Raw genomic sequence first — 9,865 nt, 5'->3', positions numbered from 1 at the left:
GCTGAGAAGAATGTGCCTGAAAGGGTTCCAGGTGTAGAGTATAAGCTCAGTAAATATTTGTGAACTCAAGTGTCTGTAAGTAGCTGAAATCATGCAGGAATCAGCTGAAATAAACAATTTATCAATGCAAATGGGGCAAATTACAATATGCATTTACATTAACCTAATCTTTATAAGGACAGAATGGTTTACTTATTTCATCTTGATATTTGAAGTTTATTTCAGGAACACATTGCTGAAGTAAAAATAAATAAATAAATAAATAAATAAATAAATAAATAAATAAATAAAACAATAAGGACTGGTTGTCCTCTATGCTCTCCAAATGTTTTTGAAATTTAGTGCAAAATGTACTTTTCCATCAGCCTACCCTCAGTTAATGACCCATAGCTACATTGAAGTTACTTCTCTTTGTAACATTTTGGCACAGTTTTTAGCTATTCAGTAATTATTCCAAATACTAAATAATTCTCTCCACCATATTTTGCACAAACAGCTACAATTAACCTAGTTTTAAATGAAATTCCAAAAATTAGTTAAAAGATATTAAATTTGTAACAAGTCCATGCAAAAACAGCATAAAAACTATCACAAACCCCACTAATCTACTTTATACACACAATTATCTTTTCTTCATAAAGCTATATTTTATATAGTGTTGGTTCTCTCTGATGTAGGAAATTTATCTGTATAGATTGATTGCTATAGAATGTAGGACTCAATATAGTATTTTACTTAAGGTCTCAGAAAACAGGAAAACCATATCTGTCGCATCCTAAGCATCTATCTATAGGTCACATCCAAGTTCAATAAAGACACAAAGACATTTTTACAGATGATCTCAAGGAGATATGTCTGGAATTGCAATAGATATTTCATTGCAGAACTTGATATGCCAGGTCTTGATAAGCCTAAGAACAATTAAATCTCCACAATTATTTTTCATTTATGTTTTTACTCATTCAAAAAACATCCAAATAAATAGAGGAGTTAAATGTGAGCTGTATACATATGGTTATTTCATATCCACTGTAAACTTCAGCTAGAAAAATAACCTATTTAAGGGAAGGCATCATTCCTCATCCACATATGTTGCTTACCTAACCCGACACCTGGCGGCATATATGTGCCACATAGGTGTTAGCTGTGTTGTAATACAACAAATTTACACAAACATGAGGTTCCAGCCAGCCTGTTGAGACCACAACAAAAACCCAGAGTATGAGTCACCCTCCACAAGCCCTGTGGCCAGTTGAGGGGCCAGGGCCTTAGAAACCTGAGCCCCCACACCCATTTGATGGAGCTGATCTGGCACTTGCAGCAGACCACAGAGGACTACATCATGCATCTGGAGACTAGGCACCTGCAGCAGGACCTGGTGCTGGAGAAGCAGGGGCACAGTCAGGCCACCAGGGAGCAGGAAGCCATCCTCATCCACAGTGCTCAATCTCTTACACTCTGGGCCACAAATACCTGGAGCTCCAACTGCTCCCCACCACCACCACCTTTCTCTGGACTCTAGGGGTGATGTTGGAGGTGGGCAGCAGGCCCAATCATCTAGACAGCCTGACTAAGTCACCAACTGAGAAATTTGGAAGCTGCATTCATTGCTCATGACATGTGCAAACATGGGATTGACATCTCTGCCTTATACTACACCAGCTAGACTACACGAACTACCAAGGGAGACAAGTACCATGGAGACAAGAAGACCTTGGGCTTCATTGACCTTGGTATCAGTGGATACAAGCTCTGCATTGATTTGATGACTAAAAGGCTGCCCAACCAGCATGGCACAGTGGTTGAGCCTCCACCTATGAACCAGGAGGTCGATTCCCAGTCAGGGCACATGCTGGGGTTGGGGGCTCAGTCCCCAGTGTGGGGCATGCAGGAGGCAGCCGATCAATGATTCTCTCTCATCATTGATGTTTATCTCTCTCCTTCCCTCTCCCTTCCTCTCTGAAGTCAATAAAAATATATATTAAAAAATAATAAAAAGTTGAGTCAAGCCCTGACCAATTTGGCTCAGTGGATAGAGTGTCAGCCTATAGACTGAGGGGTCCCAGGTTTGATTCCGGTTGAGGGCATGTACCTTGGTTGTGGGCACATCCCCAGTAGAGGGTGTGCAGGAGGCAGCTGATGGATGTTTCTCTCTCATCGATGTTTCTAACACTCTATCCCTCTCCCTTCCTCTCTGTAAAAAAATCAATAAAATATTTTTTTAAAAAAGGTTGAGTCAGAGTGAAATGAACAACATTGATGATGCCCTTCTGCAAAATTCTAACTGGAGAGGACAAGCATTCCTGTGGGAAGAAGTGACTCAAATTCCTGGCCTACTACTGCAAGGCATTTGCCCAGCTTGATTAAAAAATGTGGTTGTTCTAAGTGGCTGCTGCTCTGTATTCTTCACCTAAACCATGGTCCTGTGTGATCCAGGTGAGGCCTTTCTGACCCCCACCCAGTTCTATGCTGGTTTCACCTTTATTCCCGCCTGTATGTGAAAATTGAGCTGATTCATGTCCATCTGGACAGTAAGATCACTGAGGTGAACACTGATCCCTTCCAGCTGACTGTGGACAAGTTGGAGAAAGTCCTGCTTGAGGTTAGGCTTAAGGGAAGATAGATCAAAGGGCTTGTGTTCATTAACCATAATCCTCTGGGAGACATCTACTCCCGGGACTCACTGAAGAAATATCTAGAATTTGCCAAAGGGTACAACCTACATGTGACTACAGATGATATTTACATGGGAACTGTGTTTGATGAGTCCATCACATTCCACAGTGTTCTGAGCAGGAAAGATATGCCTGACCCCAACAGGACCTGTGCGATCTGGGGCACCAGTAAGGGTTTGGGGATCTCTGGCATCCATTAAGCACTCTGTACACCCACAACAAGGAGGTGGCCTCTGGCATGAACCCTTTTGACTTCCTCCACAGCATTCCTACCATCACCAAGCACAATGTGTGTTGGCTTCTCCAGGACACAGAATGAATTGACAACATGTACTGCCCACTAATCACTCCTGGGCTGCAGGCAGCTCACAGGTATATCAATATCACATTGAAAGCATGAAAGTTCCCTTTTCTCAATCATATCTCAAGCCTCTATGTCTGAATCAACTTGAAAAAGTACCTGAACCTATCCATATTTGAGGAAGAGCTGCTCCTTTATCACCCCTTCTTGGACAACCAGCTGATATTGTCCCCCGATAAGTCTTGCATATGCGAGGAGCCTGGCTGGTTGCACCTCACCTTTTATGAGAACCACCTCTGCCTAAAAGTCACCATGCATCAGTTATCTCAGGCACTAGAGGAGCATAGGCAGTATCTGACAAAAAAGAAAATTAAGGATGCACTGAGGGAATAAGTGGTCTGCCTCCCAACCAGTAGCTCCAGCCAATCACATGTTCAGGGTATCTTTGACATCAGTGTCTGGTCCAAAAAACTGTAGTATTGACCGCTTCCTGTGACAGCAAACAGTGGGCTTCTCCAGAAATGGACTCATCTGACCCAGTCATCACCCTCCTTTAGCTGAGAATCTGTCATTCTGGAAGCTTTGCATTTTTTCATTCTTTGCTGGCAATTTTGTGCTGTGAAATGATTTTAGGTGAGGTTTCGGGTGGGAAAGCTTGTAGGAATATATATATATATATATATATATATATATATATATATATATATATATTCTCCAAAGACATAGAAAATACTTGATGAGATAATTTAATCAATTGATTAGAAAAGGAGAAGGTTCTGAAGATCTGAAGAGCTGGCTCTCCTCCCAAGCAATTGGTTAATTTCTCACTGTGTAAATTTTAGCACTACATTGAAAATTAGGAAACTTGAATTCTAAGAATATCAATAACCTAAAATAAATTTGTGTTCTCTGTTATCTAAAATTAAGGTTTTTGCATGATGTAATCTTGAAGTTCCACTTCTACTTTAAGATTCTGTGAATGGCATGGACTTCAAGAAGAAAAGATAATTTTTTACATTCTCCAGGGAATCTACACTAATAAAAGAGAACCATGCAAATGACCATCACTCTGTTACGCTACCAGCCAATCAAGAGTGAGTATGCAAATTAACCCAACAAAGATGGCGACGTCAATAGCGGCCAGGCAATGCTGGAGCTGCTGGGATCGGAGACACAAACCTGCAGAGGGGCCCGGCACTCAGCAGCCCCAAGGCCCGCCATCATGGTGCTGGGGCTGCTGGGGGCCAGATGGAGACACAAACCCACAGTCCTGGCACCCAGCAGCCCCAAGCCCCACGGCCGAGGCGCTGGGGCTGCTGGCAGGGAGGGGCAGCGGAGACACAAACCCACCAGAAACCTGTGGAAAGGGAGATAAACTATCATAACTTTATCTCCCTTTACACAAGATTAGAAAATTAACCCTGGTTTATGTAGTGATGTGGCCCACACCTTTCTATAAGCACAAGGTATGTTATGACACTCCCAGGAAGGTCTGGTCAGAATACCGTCTCCAGAGAATAACGCTACTGTGGCAAATCATCTAAGAGAGGAAACAAGCTTTTGTTGGGTTTATTCTGAAGGTCAGACAACATGCCACCCCAACATATGCTGTGTTGTTATATTGATTATCTTGAGCTACAGATGCTTGAAAAACAGCAAATGCATGCAGAAGCTTTCACTGAAGTCTCCTAATCTGCCTAAAATCAGACCCCTGAAAAGGAGCTTAAATGTCATAGGTCCCCTTGACAGGAGAAGTGTCATTAGGCAAAGAAAACTGACTCCTGTCACAGGACAGGAGAGTAGAAGTTGACATCACACCCAAACTTTGTTACAAACTATTTCCTCCCACTCCCATTCATCTTTCCTAAAAATCATTTACCCTCCTCCAAGAGGCCTACATCTCCCGTCTCCTTTGCCTAGGAAGAAAGTATTTAAATCTGCATTCTAAGCCACCTTGGGGAGTTACTCATTTTTTTCTGGGATCTCCCACATATACATGAGATACACATGTTAATGAACTTTTGTTTTTCTCTTGGTGATCGGTCTTTCATTACAAGGGCCTCCACTAAGAACTCAGAAAGATAGAGGAAAACTATTTTTCCTCCTCCATAATTCTATCTCGGGAAATCAAGTCCCCAGCTGAACAATGAGGTTGGCTCAAGTACCAAGCAGACCCAGCTGACGGGAGGGAAACTTCTAGTGAGAAATCAATGATATTGACATCAAAGTGGAATGGAGGGCACGACATGGTTGCTGGTGGGAGTTTAAAGTGGTTCAATATTTTTGGAGGATGATTTAGCAAATTCAATAAAAATGTTTAAGGTACATCCAAGAGTCTTCTTCTAGGAATCACATCTGCTGAGATAAAGCACAAGCGCATAAGCCCTGGTCTGAACCCAGGATGCTACTGCAGGATGCCCTTCCACAATAGGAAAAACTAGGAACAACCTGCATTTTTAGGACAAGGTGGCATCTATACTAATAAAAAGATAATAGGCTAATTAGACTGAACATCTTCTGGACGACCTTCCGGACATCCTTTTGGACAAAGATATATTGGCGGCGCCAAGGCAGAGGAGGTTAGAGGTGATTAGGCAAGCAAGGGAGAGCAGTTAGGGGGATCAGGCCAGCAGGGGAGAGCAGTTAGGGGGATCAGGCCAGCAGGGGAGAGCGATTGAGATCAGGCCAGCAGGCAGGTGAGCGGTTAGGAGCCAGAGGTCCTGAGGGGTCCCAGATCGGAGAGAGTGCAGGCTGAGCTGAGGGGACCCTCTTCCCATGCACAAATTTCGTGCACCGGGCCTCTAGTACAAATATAAATATGCATTGCCCAGTGAATTCATAAACTTTGCAGTATCTTTGCAATCAAACAAAACTTGCCAACCGGCTGACATAGCTCAGTGGTTGAGCATCATCACATGAACCAGGAGGTCACGGTTCTATTGCAGGTCAGGGGCACATGCTGGGGTTGTGGGCTCGATCCCCAGTGTGTGGCATACAGGAGGCAGCCAATCAATAATTCTCTTTCATCATTGCTGTTTCTATCCATCTCTCCCTCTCCCTTCCTCTCTGAAATCAATAAAAATATATTTTTAAAAAACTTGCCAATAATCTATATTGCATTAGGATTATAATAATATCTATTGTTTGTATAACACTTTAAGTATAATGTAAACTTTAGTTAGTAGTTTACAAGGTCATTTCACTTACATTACCTTAATTGACCCTGAGAGGAATATATATGTTTATATAAATAATCAAAGTTGGTATCATACTTCCATTTCCCCTCCCCTACTTTTACATCCCCCAAGGTAATTGAATTTTAGAAAACTTAAGTGATTCACTGAGGTGCACACAGCTGGCAGTCATTGGCCTTTTTTGACTAAGTCAATATTCTAGGTGGCAATGTCAATGCTATTTCCTGGTTGGTGCTGGGTCTGTCTGCAGCCCAATTATGCCTTATTGGCTCTCATTTGTTCTTAACTTGAATGCCAAAATTCAGTCTGATGTTCTAGATCTCTCTCATAAGATGTAGACCCAGCTATCCAACTGCCTACTGGGTATTATAAATTGGATATATTCTAAAACTATCTATGGAACAATACTTTTGAACATGTCTCTCCTAGACCAAAATAAGCATACTTCCTGGTACAGAAAAGGACACCACTCATTATCCATTTGCTTGAACTAAAAATCCTTTTATCCTGCAGTCAATCTTGGGTGGAGAAAAGGATACTGATAAGAATTGGTAAAGGGCAAGGTTGGTAGGAGAGACTACAATACAAGTACTTGAGGAAATGAAAAATAACACAAAGAAGGGTTAATAACTATCATTCTACTTCAAATTGACAATTTTTCTTTTTGAGACTTTCCAATTTGAGTAACTTCAATATTGCTGAATAGAAATTTAGGCATTTTCTGTAACATTCAAGAAATTCTCTCTTTTATAAGAGTAACTACAAAATCAAAATGCTGCAAATCGTCACAGATAAAATATTTTATGTTTGATTTCTAGCCTAGAAATAATGTCCTTTGGCCATTTCTCAATGAATTCTGATGGTTTCTTTTTGGTAAATAACAGTATAAATATACCTTTATTTTATGAAATTTGCCTATGTACCTTATCACTGAAATTTTATTTTCTTGATAACATTTTAATTTCTACTACTTCTGTAAAAAAAAGAATTTCTGGATTAAAATACTATGAGAACATACCAGCTCAGAGTCAAATACCTCTGGGACTGTATGAAATGTGTGATAGAACTGCCCAAGAAAAAAGCTTAAATATTGGTCAAGGTGAACATTAGTTCATTATAACATTAATAAATATACTTACATAAATATTAAATGAAATATGTATATTATTTCATTTTCCTTAGGATATAGTGTACAGTGACTTTTACTTTTAACTAGTAAGCATTGAGATTCCAATTGTATCAAATGTTGTATATTCTTTTCAGGAAGAAAAACACTTCAGACAATGGCCATTGCAATAATTTTTGTGGATTTTGGTAGCTTCCAGGCACACATTATGCTCTTGGATCTGACTTAAACCCACCTTTTTTTCAACTAGCATAAAAATAAAAGAAACTTAAACATCATATGGATTTCCCAGTTTATTTCAATAATGAAGAACATAGCCTCTGGACCCAGAAATTTTGGGTTAAATCTGGCCCCTGTAAAAATAGGTATATATATATATATATATAAAACACCAATTGAACAATCAGTATGCAAGGCCTCTAAGTCATATTCAAAGGGAAATAACTATATATGCAAATCACCCATTAAGTAAAATTCAAAGTATGTTATTTTCCTTTTAATACTAGCATTTGAATAATATGGTCATTTAAAGTGCTCCTAATTATTTTCAACTATTAAATAATTTATAATTTACTGATGTATGTCAAAATAATTAGCTGTCAGAAAGGAGAAAAGCATGTTTTATTCTGTAAAAGCGAAAAACTTCTATCACCTGTGACCTGCTTTGATTATATTGGTTCAATAATGTCAGACAGTTCCCTTCAACCAAGAATTTATGTCTCTTGCAACTACCGGATGACATACTCTGTGTTCTGCTTAATCTCCCTATTCGACTGAGATTAACCATGTGAAACAAAATAAACCTGACATATCAGAATAATTTGACAATTAAGAAAAGTATCATTATCTTATAAATAACTTAAATGAGTACCGAACAAAAGGAAAGCAAAATGAATCTTGCCTTTTGTTTCATCACTTGCTTCAGATTCAAGGTCAACTTACCAGCTCCTCATGGTTTTCCTAATGTAATAATCAAGCCTTGCACAGAGTGAAACCCTGGAAGTCAGGAGGAAGATTCAAATGCCAGGTGGGAGAATAGTGTGAATAAAATAATCAAAAAGGAATTAACCAGAATAGTATGTTTTTCATCCAAAATACATGATTCTTTATGAGATGACAGGTAATATATTCTCCTGTCATTGTAAGTGCTGCTAGCTAAAAGCACTTGCCACTTATGATACACTACATTTTATCTGGCAGTCCGTGATGCCAGTTCCTTTGGGATTGCAAAAATATATATATACCTTCATTAACAGTGTGATAAGTATTTGAAAGCTGTGCCAACATTTAAGTCATGTCTGCCAATTGAAATGGGGAAATGTTCATTATTGATTGCAGAAAGAATCTTGTTTGAAGATAATTGACTCCGAGTCTTTCATTGATAGAATACCACCTCCGAAAGAAACATATGTTCAACTTAGAAAACCAAGGTTAGATGTAAAAGGCTGATCACTTTTTCTTTACTCAAGCCCAGTTCCTGTTGCCTTAGGTAAAAATTCTCTCTGCCTGTGAATCAAAGGTTTATAGATCATCGGGTATACTTTAGAAGCAGAAAAAGAAAAAAAATCTTCAAGTAAGAAGTTTATAAATAAACAGAGCAGAAGAGAGGTAGAGAGCCAGGAATCTCTCATAGGAAAAGGTGGGAATAGGGTGGAATGGTCAAGAAACAAAATATAGCTGTATGTATATAAAAAAAAGACACACACTATCACATTTTACTGCACTAAAACAATCACTGCAAAGATATTGGTACAAATGAAATGCTCAGTTTTGGAAAAGTTTGGTTTCAGATGCCAATGAAACATGCAAGTAAAAATGTCCATTGGCAGAGGAAATAAATCACCTGTCGTTACTCAGTGTTGAGGTGGAGACAGAAACAAACACACAATCACAAAGGGAAGATGCCTAAAGACGGAGTGCCAGGGGACGATGAGAGTGAATGCGTTGGAAATCAGACATATCAGCAGTAAAAGTGAGAAGCAAGAGAAGTGAGGTCAAGGGAAAATCAGAGGGGCGTGGCTACCCGGAAGCCAAGGGAAGAAGCTCTCGAGGAGAAGGGAGTAATGGACTGTTTACAATGCTGCTGGAAGTCAAATAAAGGGGTCACAGAACCAACGCCGTGGTTTCACAGGGTGACTGCAATAAAAACACGTTTGTTGCAGTGATGGCATGAAAGTGTGATTTTATAGGGTTCACAAGGTGATGTGAGGTGAACAATGATAGATATTAGAGACAGACAACACTTTGAAGGACCTTTCTTATTCCACTTACCATAATACCCTGTAGGTCCATCTTTGTTGTTGTAAATGAAGAGATTTGAGTACAAACTTTTAGTTAGAAATAAGCCACAGAGATGTAGTACACAGCACAGGGAATGTAGTCAATAGTACAGAAATGACCTTGCACAGTGACAGATAGCTACTACTAGACTTAAGTGCAGTGACCACACGGTTAGGTATATAAATTTCAAATCATTATTTGTACACCTGAAACTACTCGATGGTATGCCAACTATATTTAATATTCTTAAATAAAATAAAAAATATTACATTGGAGAAAAACACGGTCA

At 39.5% G+C, this 9,865-nt stretch overlaps 1 pseudogene across 1 annotated transcript; it reads left to right on the top strand.

The window, feature by feature from the left end:
* Positions 1–2,246: 2,246 nt before the first annotated feature.
* LOC307115037 (putative inactive 1-aminocyclopropane-1-carboxylate synthase-like protein 2) lies at positions 2,247–2,994 on the top strand (annotated as a pseudogene). The gene has a single exon. The product of its transcript is annotated as a putative inactive 1-aminocyclopropane-1-carboxylate synthase-like protein 2 (transcript).
* The last annotated feature ends 6,871 nt before the right edge of the window (positions 2,995–9,865 follow it).

This window comes from Cnephaeus nilssonii, assembly GCF_951640355.1.
Source record: "Cnephaeus nilssonii genome assembly, chromosome: 2".
NCBI lineage: Eukaryota > Metazoa > Chordata > Mammalia > Chiroptera > Vespertilionidae > Cnephaeus > Cnephaeus nilssonii.
This window is presented reverse-complemented; position numbering and strand designations above follow the sequence as displayed.